At 44.8% G+C, this 9,476-nt stretch overlaps 1 protein-coding gene across 11 annotated transcripts in view; it reads left to right on the top strand.

Annotated features, from left to right (window-relative positions):
• The first annotated feature begins 1,109 nt into the window (after positions 1-1,109).
• Positions 1,110-9,476, top strand: part of epb41l2 (erythrocyte membrane protein band 4.1 like 2) — a 41,493-nt gene continuing 33,126 nt past the window's right edge. For all 11 annotated transcript variants that reach the window (XM_068708898.1, XM_068708909.1, XM_068708906.1 and 8 more), the window contains exon 1: positions 1,110-1,251. The gene's annotated coding sequence lies outside the window, so the exon portion shown is untranslated. The remainder of the gene's footprint in view (positions 1,252-9,476) is intronic.

Raw genomic sequence — 9,476 nt, forward strand, 5'->3', positions numbered from 1 at the left:
AGATGTCAAATCTCCACGCTGCTTTACACTATAAGCCAATTACTTGAGCTTCTCTAATCTGGGTGGGGGTGTTGGTATATACAGTATGTTAGAAGTGTGTGTGTGTGTGTGTGTGTGTGTGTGTGTGTGTGTGTGTGTGTGTGTGTGTGTGTACGCTATGCAATGACAAGTGTGTCCTTTGCGTGTGAGTAAGAATGAGTTCAGAAGAGAAAGAATAAGTGTGGAAGAAGTAATTAACATTAATGAATGTGTCCATCGTCAAGTGTGCATTTGAAAGACAGAGCAGTGGTCCAGACTTAAACTGTCTCTGTACTGTGTGACTTACAGAACACCTAACGGTTTCCAAAGGTAGCTACATCGAGGGGTCACTGCTGACAACCGGCCATAAATATTCATGTCACTGCACTGCAGTGTTTCTCAAATGCTGGGTTGGCACCACGTTGGGATTAAACTGTGTGTGTTGTAGATTAATCGCCAATGTGTGAGAGGAATTGGGAGTTCTGAACTGGCTGAGGAAATGTCGTTAGGTCAAAGCAGACAAAGACGAACAAAGAAAGAAAAAAAACCAACAGATGAGCTTAATCAACACTAAATGCAAGTAAAATATGAATGAAAAAATGAAAAATATATTTAAAAAGTAGCCTGTAAACTTTGTATTGAACAAGAGAACAAAGACACCTGGGAATTCTGTTAAAACATCCCATCATTTTGGATTTTTTCTGGCAAGAAATTAATTATAGGACACTGAATTTGAAAACTAAATGATAAAAAGAAAATGTTTTTCTTTTGGCTCAGATCACCAATTTCCTATTAAAATCCCAGAATAAATGTGAGTAAACTGAATGAAACAGTAAACTACATCCTCACCATACTGCAGTGATGCCATACGTCCTCTAGGGGGAGCTACCTCGCCAACATAGCACTGCCACATCTGCTTCGAACGTCCCTCCAACGTGAATAGACAGCGCGGGCGACCAATCACATCTCAGCATGTAATACAGTGTCCCCTCTGAGCCAATGAGCGAGCGCTAAAAGATGTTTTTAACTGTATGGGGGCGGGTCTTAAGGATGATGGACATCGTCTGCTTTTGAGCCCTGGCCAGATTTTCCGTGTGTGGAGAGGCTGTAGTGGGAGATTTTTTTTTGGAGGTTGAGATAGTGGGACGTACGTTATTTTTTGGAGGAGAACGGGAGTGAGAGGCCACATTTGGAAAAGTTCCCTCAACACGCATCGTTGAAAATCACAAACAGGTAACGTTTCGGTTTTTTTTACCATGTTTTAAATCACGTGGTTTATATATTAGCGACTGCTTCAATGCGTTTTTGGGGGGAGATATGCAGCGTTTTCGAATGTCTATTTTGTTGCAGTAAATATGTCGGTGTTCAACCTGCACCAACGACCACGGTGATTTTAGAAGCAGTAAATGGTCACGTTTACCAATGAAACCCGTTATATCTGGAGTCGCAGTCATACCTTGAATGTAGCCGTTAAGGCTCTTCGTGGCGGTTATCATCACCTAAACTACTCTCACGTCTGTGTTTCCTGTGGTTTGCATCACGGCTTTAATGGAGCCGCTTAGCTCAAGTTAAACCAGCGTGAACATGTTTATTAAAAGGTCGGGTTTTCGAGTTGCTGCTGCTGCTGGTGGTGCTGGTGGTGGTGGTTGCATTTCCTGGTGTAAGTTCTAGTCATGCAAACGTAATCGTTGCGTTTAAAGACTTATTCAAACGTCCGTTATTTTCATTTTAAGCATTTTGATCGTTGTTGATGGTGTGTGTGTGTGTGTGTGTGTGTGTGTGTGTGTGTGTGTGTGTGTGTGTGTGTGTCCGTCCCCATGCAGCAACACTGGAACAGGCTCGTTTTTTTCCCACTGATATCAAAGGATTTTCGGTTTCATGCACAAGGGTTCATTCTGGATATTGGTTCACAAAGATGTCTGGGAAATGAAGTCCTGTTTGGTGGAGACGTGTGGTGACTGGATTCAGAAGATGGGGTTGGTCCCGGTTGTGACCGAGATATTCAGAGCGTCCGCACGAATGAAGGGTTAACTATATTTATGGAACAGCATTAACAAATAGCTATTAGTCTGTAATGTGTCGTATTGATACTTTAAATCTAATTCCAAGCTTGAGGACACACAGTACCAAGAGTCAAAGATGATAATGGTAAAAATTGCTTCTTTTTTTTAATAAAAAGTTGCAGTTAGTGTTTTGACCATGTAACTAGCAGTGTATGATAACCATACCATGCATGGCACATTTCTGCTGTCAATGATTGATTTAAATGGCTTTAAAACCCTCTAACATGTAGACTTTGTTTCAGTTTTGGTGGGTCTGCCCTTGACCGCACCACCTGTCTCTGTTTAAACGTGTCTCACTTTCTTGTCATACTCTTACTACTATTTGTCCACCGGCAACATGTGTGTGTGTGTTTCCCAGGCAGTCATACTTTGTTTGACAGATGGCTAAGGTTCAACTAGTTCACAGGCAGACAGACAGACAGACAGACAGACAGGCAGGCAGGCAGGCAGGCAGGCAGACACTGGACTGAGCCGAGATTGTGCTGACGTGAAGAAAAATAAAAGTCAGTGTCACTTGGCAAACCTATCTGTCACATCAACCTAATTTGATTTTGATGAATTAAACCGATGTCCGCATTGTGCCACAGTCAGACTCGATGCCGTTTGCTTCTCCTCAAGCTACTTCTGTTCTTTTTCTCTCCTTTTGAACAAACATACCCGGCTTTATCAATAACTATCTGATAGCAGCCTTGTGCCGTTCAATGGTGGATGTGTGCTGCAGCACCGGCACACTGATATTCAGGCAATGCTGCTAACAATCACCCTTTAATCCGTCTCCATGTGTCTCCATATATATCTATATATGTGTGTGTGTGTGTGTGTGTGTGTGTGTGTGTGTGTGTGTTACTCATCACTTTAATCAGCACAACTCTGCTTCGGTGCCTGCGGCTTTCTTGTCTCTTCTCCTCTGAGGAAAAGGAAGGTAGGTTAGATAGAAATGGAGGACGTCCGGGTATAGACACAATGTCATGGACTTTATTGGTGTGTGTGTGTGTGTGTGTGTGTGTGTGGGACTCCAGACATTGGAAATGCTTCTTTTCATGCTTTTATTGTGTGTCATTGTAACATTTTATATTTTTGGATCGCATTGGTTTCCATGGATAATGAGCGCAACGCAATCACCAAGTCACATGTTTCCTAGAATACACACAAGGACGCTGAGGACCCTGTTTTGACTTTGCACAACTATTCATTCTAAAGTGATGGCCGTAAACTGGACAGCAGAGGATTGTCCATACATATGATCTTTGATTTCCACGTTCCACCCATCTCTCTGTTAGTTTAGAATATGGTGACAAGACTGTAATCTTTCTGCCACCTAAAGCTCTCTGAGAGCAGAGTGGAAACCCCGTGGAACCGAGCAAGTTACGTAACCGAGTCGTCATCATCATCATCATCATCATCATCCATCACGCCACACGGCCAGCCAGCTACAGTACGTTCACTCACAATCGTTTTTTATGACTTTTAAACAGACTTCCTAGGATTTTGATCCATATTTTCTTTTGGCGTTACAAACATGGAGATAAAATGATCCCATGCAGAACAACAACAGCTGAAACGAAATACCCAAAACTGACCATAGTGTTAATTTGACACGCCTCTCTCTGTCTGCAAAGTGTTAACAGCAGTTGAACATCACATGCTTCACAAAGGTGTTACTTTCAGCAGCGCTATTGTGTGTGATTATTGTATTGTGTTACAGGTTATTTAGGACAACATGTGGGTGAACTTTCAGTCAAGTGTAAGAAAAAAAAACAAAAAACTTGCCTCAGTAAAGCTTTCCTGATATAAAGACGCATAGAATACAGAATGTTGAACATGTTCTGCTCCATATAGTGTGAGCGGGAAGAACTGTTGGTTTGGTGAGACACAAGGGGAATCCACAAGTCGTCCGTCACCCGTCAGGCCCTCTCTCTCTCTCTCTCTCTCTCTCTGTGTGTGTGTGTGTGTGTGTGTGTGTGTGTGTGTGTGTACAGTTTATCTATCATCATCATCATCAGTGCCATGTTCATTCTCAGACTCTCAGGATGTGCAGAACAGTGGAGCTCTGTGGAGTCCACTAATGAGAGATCTTAATTGGTTGTTCTGGTGGGAGAATCTGCTCATTAAATGTAGCTGGAAGTGACTCTCCGTTCACCAGCACGATTTCCTCCTCTCTATATCGCCGTAGTCGTACCATGCTAACCCATACGTTTGAGCCATTTCAGGATCTGTGTTTTTTATGAGATTATGTTGGTTTTTTTTGTGTGTGTTTCGTCCCAATTGCACAAAACGTCGGCGTCAGAGCGCTAGAGATGGATAAAGAAGTCCATGTAGCAGTAGTACCAGTGATACTTTACAGCTGAAAACAGGTGATAATCAAGAATCATCTCCTGTAGGTGTCGACACTAGAAAAAACAAGTTTGTCACCGTCTTAAAGAGATTGTAAAACTGACTCGGGCTTCTTCTCTTTTCATATTTTATAACTTCTTAGCAGTTGGTTAAAGTAAAACACAACAAATGCTCGTGTGCTGTACTGCATTTGTACTTTTCCCTCTCACCTTGCGAAGGGTTGGAGAGACACGACAAAAACATAAAATAAATGACAAAAGAAAGGAATACTGATGGACGCAGAGAGGAAGTGAGTAAGAGCCGGACACAAGAGGAGAACGAGAGACTGAGTGAGAGCGACAGAGAGAGAGAGAGAGAGAGAGAGAGAGAGAGAGAGAGAGGAGAGAGAGAGAGAGAGAGAGAGATTGCTTAACCATTCGGAAAGGCTATGGGAACATCCCTGAGAGAGTGTGTGTGTGTGTGTGTGTGTGTGTGTGTGTGTGTGTGTGTGTGTGTGTGTGTGTGTGTGTGTGTGTGTGTGTGTGTGTGTGTGTCTCCATCCCGACCTTGTCGGTTCAACAGGAGCACAACACGTCACATCACGTCAGGCACACACAGATAGCCCTACTGTCCCACATCGGATCGAGTACCAACTGTGTGTGTTTTTTTTAGAAAAGACGCACATACAGAGAAAACGTAATTTTCCCGTAAACTGTCCCGGTTGTTTCTTCCTGAATATTTCTAGTTGGTTACAGTGTTCATCCTGTCTTTTTTTTTTTTTTTTTTTTTGCCTTCTATCATATCAAGGTGTTTTTCTACTTGTAAGTCCAAATCAAAGCGTTCATCTCCCCCACGATTGCGGCGACGTCGGGTCACTGCTAGAGGTGGACATATTGTACAGTGCAGCGGTCGGCCGTGACCGGCGGCTATTAGCCTCCAGCTCTCTCAAGAGCTGCTCGGCCGGCGGGCGCCACAGGACTCGCATTCACGCAGAGAAGATCAGAGGGGCACGGATGAATGGAAACTGTAATGCAATGTTCAGCTTATTACAGCCACGGAGACAGTGAGGGGAGAGGAGGGGAGAGGAGGGGAGGAGGGGAACGGGGGAGGGGGGGGATAGAGATGTAGAGGACGTGTGTGTGATGGAGGGGACAGAAAGGGAGTGGGAGGTTTCTCTGGGGAAGAGGGGTCAGCTAAATGCCAACAACAATTTATATGTGAAGGACTGTTGACTTTAAGTGCATCAGCGTTAACTTAATTGCATTGAACAAAAAAAAGACACTTTGGTTGTATGTTTGTGGAGGGGTTTTTTTTTGTTCAACAAGAGGGTCATTTTAGAGCAGATTTAGAAAACCCTTGTGTTGAAAGGCAACATTTAACATCAGAGGGGGATAAAGAGAGGGCAGACTGCAAGTGTCCTGCTCTGAAAGAGGCGATAGAATAAAAGAGAGAGAGAGAGAGAGAGAGAGAGAGAGAGAGAGAGAGACTTTGGCAGGGGGCCAAGCGTAGTTAAAAACAGATTAATCAGCATCGGAGGGTCACATTCTCCCAGAGAGAGGCTGAGCATGGCAGGACGGGGCGCTGCCTTCATCTCTAAAAAAAAAAAAAAAAAAAAGAAGCCACATCTTAGGGAGCAACAGAGGTTCACATTGGCAGAATAAAGGATAATATTGTGCTATAAATATACTTGATATCTGATGTCAGTGTGTGGCGACAAAAGGTTGGTAAATACCGAGATGAGATGGTCAGTTTTTCATCAAAACCTACCGTGACTGAAGGATTCATTCAGTTGCTTTCTGTGTTGGCTATTCATTCGTTCGCTTTCGGGTCGCGATGAAAGTCGGCGACGTGGGGAGCAGCGAGGAGGTGGGACAGCGGGCCAGAGCGATGAAGAGGAAGGGATGAGGAGAGGAGGCAAGAGGGGTTGAGAGGGACCAGTGAACTGAACCTTGTTAGTAGCCTTTGAGAAGCTCTGAAGTCTGTGAAACATCTTGAACGAGGAGTGGGGTGTGGTCTTGTTTCAAACGTTCAAGGAGAGCGAGAATCCAAAACACCACTCTACGGATGTTTTGCACTCTTGTCACTTCCTGTTTTTTGTTTTGACAGTAATGAGAGAGAGAGACACACAGATGCTATCTGAGTCTAAAAATGAGAATTGACGATACAGGTGGAGCTAAACCGAGTGAGACAGGAGGCGGGTATTGAAGTTTCCCCCCCCTTTTTTTTGCTACACTTCCCGTTTCCTGGTTAGGGGTCAGAGGTCACTGGTCTGGGATTAGCTGATACAAAGGGCCCGCCTAATATAATCTGTCTGGTCATGTCGTTGACCTATTGAGAAGAGCCAGTTCGCCGCAACATTGTGTGTGTGTGTGTGTGTGTGTGTGTGTGTGTGTGTGTGTGTGTGTGTGTGTGTGTGTGTGTGTGTGTGTGTGTGTGTGTGTGTGTGTGTGTGTGTGTGTGTGTGTGTGGCAGACGCGTCCTCACGGTAATCGAGAAAACAGGACGATGTTCTGAAAATGAGGACATCTTACGGCGTCCACAAGGGGACGGTCTACTTTTAGAATCAGGGGTTAAGGTTAGTAGTTTAGTTAAGTGTGTGTGTGTGTGTGTGTGTGTGTGTGTGTGTGATTGATCATTGCTCATTCTGTCTGTGCCCGTGGAGGAGGATGTTATTTCCCTCCATCTGCATAAACTCTCCTCACCAGGCCGCTGTAATGATGAGCCTCCAATGCCCCATGAAGTCATTTGTTTTGCCAAGGCACCTGTTGTTGCCAGCCTCTATGGGATGTGGGTTGCCATAGCAACACCACACCCAGAGAGAGAGAGAGAGAGAGAGAGAGAGAGAGAGAGAGAGAGAGAGAGAGAGGAGAGAGAGAGAGAGAGAGAGAGAGAGAGAGAGAGAGAGAGAGAGAGAGACAACGTAGGGCAGTGCTCTATCACCACAAGTTAACTCGCTCTCTCTTTCGCTCTCCTCCCATCTAATGCCTGCTTTCCTCCTCTTTTCTTTCCCGTCTATTTCACTCCCTCTCTCTCACACACACACACACACACACACATACACTCTCTCTGTATCTCATCTCATGTGCACTCGTGTGACCCACCCATCTCTTTGTCTCTCTCTCTCTCCTCTCACACACACACCTACTCACACAGACAGGGGCACTTGCGCCTGACTGCTTTAATCGCTGAATAGGGGAGTTTAGCAGCTAACAATAGTAGTTATGAGCTAACCCATTCTTCTCACACACACATGCACACACTCACACAGAGAGAGAGAGAGGAGAGAGGAGAGAGAGAGAGAGAGACGAGAGAGAGAGAGAGAGAGAGAGAGGAGAGAGAGAGAGAGAGAGAGAGAGAGAGAGAGACTAGAAGGGTTCATTTTCTGCATTTTCACCATCCTATATTTCCCACAATTCTTGTTGTTTCTTACCAATAACGCAAAATTGAATTGGTCGACTATTTTCTCTGCTTTGCACTAAAAGCATGAGCAAAATGGCAAAAAGGAAAATGGTAATATGGTGGAACAGCAAGACATAAATATCAGTTATAATATGTGTTGAAGAGTAAAACTCAAATGGTTTTGCTGCCGTATAGTTTTGCAGCTGACAACAGCAGTTATGAGCTGACGGTAATAACACGGTAACAAAAGTAATGACATAGTATCGGTCATTTAAGCATCCCTTATGCGCTGACCAGTCATTTAAGCTGAGCTCAAAGTGAGAGGCAGCGAAGAGACGCGTGTCCTTTTGAAGGGTTGATATCAGGTGTAGCTGGGAGAGACAGACAGAGACGTAGAGGAAGATGAAGGGATGAATGGACAGACAGACAGGCAGACAGACAAACATACACAGGGATTATCCTTTGTGTAATCCTCAGTTTGAGGGTCAGAGTGCAGTGTAAAGGGACAGAGGCATGTTCAAAATGTTCACACCAGCAGTGTGTGTGTGTGTGTGTCGTGTGATTGACAACACGATCCAGAGCCGCCGTGTTTTATAAGTGATTCTCTGATTGTGTGTGTGTGTGTGTGTGTGTGTGTGTGTGTGTGTCAGTCATTGCGTGACAGATGGACAGATCGTAGAAGAGAACAGCAACAGATTAGGATTCTGCGCTCTGCGTGTCGGTTATTTCAAAACCAAACCGGGGCTCCGCCTCCGTCACCGTTGGTTGTCGGTCCGCGGTGGAATAGTTAGAAAAGCTGTTCGCTCGTTGCGTCACTGTTTGGGATGTCCCAGCGCGATCTGCTGGATTGGATTTTTAATTGGTTTCTCCCACCTGAATGACAGCCGATTGACCGTTATTTATTTATTTATGATCCTTAATTTATTGGGACTCGGTGTCCACCAGCTGTCAGAAACAACCTTTGTGGCTCAATTAAAAACACTTCATGTAATCAAGTGAACCGTGGAGCGACACAAACAAACAGCAATCAATGATATCCACATCGACGGCAAGCTATGCAGTTTTAATTGGTTGGTTAATGGCTACTAGAATATCACAAATAGGTTGTGAACCAAGGACCCTTTTCTTCTTTGTGTGTGTGTGTGTGTGTGTGTGTGTGTGTGTGTGTGTGTGTGTGTGTGTGTGTGTGTGTGTGTGTGTGTGTGTGTGTGTGTGTGTAGCTGTAGTTCCTGTAGGTGCAGCACGTAATATCTGCAGTAAATCGGATGTGGTCTGAAATGGGTTTAGACACGCTATAATCTCTATTGTCACTTCCACGCTCGTCCGCTAATCTGTATTTTTTTACTGTGGTAATCTCTTGTCTCCATGGGGATTTATTGTTGTAGTCCATGCATGTCGTTGCCGCGGAAACCGGGGTCCCCCCCCTTGTCTTGCCCCTCCATAGCGAGGTGGGCGTGTGTGTATGTTGTTATATTTATTAGACCGAGCGTCGTCTTCTCTGCTTTATCAGATAGCAACAGAAAACCAATAAAGCCGTCATTTCTCTCCATTTCTTCACTTTTGCGCTCCCTCCCTCCCTCCCTCCTCCCTCCCTCCCGCCATGAGTTTGCTTTCATCCTCGGCCACAGGCCAGGTCAGGAAGTTGTCGTCGCTGTGCCGGCAACCCATAAAACCCTGACAGAC

Source organism: Cebidichthys violaceus, unplaced genomic scaffold (genome assembly GCF_023349555.1).
Source record: "Cebidichthys violaceus isolate CVI_PGR_0920_01 unplaced genomic scaffold, fCebVio1.0.p SCAF_14, whole genome shotgun sequence".
In the NCBI taxonomy this organism is placed as follows: Eukaryota; Metazoa; Chordata; class Actinopteri; order Perciformes; family Stichaeidae; genus Cebidichthys; species Cebidichthys violaceus.